This window comes from Hylobates moloch, unplaced genomic scaffold (assembly GCF_009828535.3).
Source record: "Hylobates moloch isolate HMO894 unplaced genomic scaffold, HMol_V3 SCAFFOLD_6, whole genome shotgun sequence".
NCBI classification, from domain to species: domain Eukaryota; kingdom Metazoa; phylum Chordata; class Mammalia; order Primates; family Hylobatidae; genus Hylobates; species Hylobates moloch.
This window is the reverse complement of record NW_026652281.1, coordinates 82,421,471-82,424,180: the sequence shown is the minus strand read 5'-3', so window position 1 is coordinate 82,424,180 and position 2,710 is coordinate 82,421,471.

The window sequence follows — 2,710 nt, the reverse complement described above, 5'->3', positions numbered from 1 at the left end:
TGACTCACAATTATAAGCTATTAAAATATTAATAATATCACCTAGATGACACTTTTAGGTATCTGCACGTTCAAGTTGTTTAACTTATAATTCAAAAATAAATTTTTATAAAGTATAAAAAAATAAATAATTTTTTTTAGTTCTTAAATACTGTCATTGTTTCTAGTTGAAATAACACTAAATTTTAGAGGCTATGGCTTTAGAAACAAGAAATGTCATGGTTGACTCCGCTTTACTTCCTGCCTTATTTCACACAAACACAGCAGCACAAAGGCCAGAAATGCTACAACTTGACTGGAAATACAACAGTACCCTTCTAGGGAGAATATATGTGGGAGCATATTTACTTGAAATTCATGACATATTTTGCTGAAGTACAAATACGGCAAGTAATAAAGACAAAAATTTTACAGGGCAATGGAGTAAGAAACATACTCTAAAATTACCTTCTAACCCATTACTTCTTTTTTCACTAGCATGGTTGTGAGGGAATAAGCATTTGCAGCAGTGTTTTTTGTTGTTGTTGTTGTTGTTGTTGTTTTTGACAGAGTCCAGCCCAGGCTGGAGTGCAATGGCACGACCCCGGCCCACCGCAGCCTCCGCCTCCTGGGTTCAAGTGATTCTCCTGCCTCAGCCTCCTGAGGAGCCAGGCCACAGGCACACGCCACCACACCCGGCCAACCTCTGCACTTCTAGTAGAGATGGGGTTTCACCATGCTGGTCAGGCTGGTCCCAAACTCCTGACCTCGTGATCTGCCCACCTCGGCCTCGCAAAGTGCTGGGATTACAGGCATGAGCCATTGTGCCTGGCCCACAGCATGGTCTTAAATAACCTACACTCTCTGCTTCATCATTTTTGGGGTATGGCCCTAAGACATTTATGATTTTATTAGAAAAAATGTTTTCTCTTTCTAATTCAGAAATTCAGCATAATTTCACAGGTGGATCACAAGGTCAGGAGTTTGAGGCCAGCCTAACCAACATGGAGTCACCATCATCAAAGACCAAAGGTAGATAAAACCACAAAGATGGGGAAAAAACAGAACAGAACAACTGAAAATTCTAAAAATCAGAGTGTCTCTCCTCCTCCAAACGAATGCAGCTCCTCACCAGCAATGGAACAAAGCTGGATGGAGAATGACTTTGATGAGTTGAGAGAAGAAGGCTTCAGACGATCAAACTTCTCCAAGCTAAAGGGGGAGGGTAGAACCCATGGCAAAGAAGTTAAAAACCTTGAAAAACGATTAGATGAATGGCTAACTAGAATAACCAATGTAGAGAAGTCCTTAAATGACCTGATGGAGCTGAAAACCATGGCACAAGAACTACATGACAAATGCACAAGCTTCAGTAGCCAATTCGATCAACTGGAGGAAAGGGTATCAGTGATTGAAGATCAAATGAATGAAATGAAGTGAGAAGAGAAGTTTAGAGAAAAAAGAATAAAAAGAACAAACAAAGCCTCTAAGAAATATGGGAATATGTGAAAAGACCAAATCTACATCTGATTGGTGTATCTGAAAGTGACAGGGAGAATGGAACCAAGTTGGAAAACACTCTGCAGGATATTATCCAGGAGAATTTCCCCAATGTACAAAGGCGGACCAACATTCAAATTCAGGAAATATAGAGAATGCCCAAAGATATTCCTCGAGAAGAGCAACTCCAAGACACATAATTGTCAGATTCACCAAAGTTGAAATGAAGGAAAAAATGTTAAGGGCAGCCAGGGAGAAAGGTCAGGTTACCCACAAAGGGAAGCCCATCAGACTAACAGTGGATCTCTCAGCAGAAACTCTACAAGCCAGAAGAGAGTGGGGGCCAATATTCAACATTCTTAAAGAAAAGAATTTTCAACCCAGAATTTCATATCCAGCCAAACTAAGCTTCATAAGTGAAGGAGAAATAAAATCCTTTACAGACAAGCAAATGCTGAGAGATTTTGTCACCACCTGGCCTGCCCTACAAGAGCTCCTGAAGGAAACACTAAACATGGAAAGGAACAACCGGTACCAGCCACTGCAAAAACATGCCAAATTGTAAAGACCATCGATGCTAGAAAGAAACTGCATGAAGTAATGAGCAAAATAACAAGCTAACATCATAATGACAGGATCAAACTCACACATAACAATATTAACCTTAAATGTAAATGGGCTCAATGCTCCAATTAAAAGACACAGACTGGCAAATTGGATAAAGAGTCAAGACCCATCAGTGTGCTGTATTCAGGAGACCCATCTCACGTGCAGATACACACATAGGCTCAAAATAAAGGGATGGAGGAAGATCTACCAAGCAAATGGAAAACAAAAGAAGGCAGGGGTTGCAATCCTAGTCTCTGATAAAATAGACTTTAAACCAACAAAGATCAAAAGAGACAAAGAAGGCCATTACATAATGGTAAAGGGATCAATTCAACAAGAAGAACTAACTATCCTAAATATATATGCACCCAATACAGGAGCACCCAGATTCATATAGCAAGTCCTTAGAGACCTACAAAGAGACTTAGACTCCCACACAATAATAATGGGAGATTTTAACACCCCACTGTAAACATTAGACAGATCAACAAGACAGAAAGTTAACAAGGATATCCAGGAATTGAACTCAGCTCTGCACCAAGTGGACCTAATAGACATCTACAGAACTCTCCACCCCAAATCAACAGAATATACATTCTTCTCAGCACAACACTGCACTTATT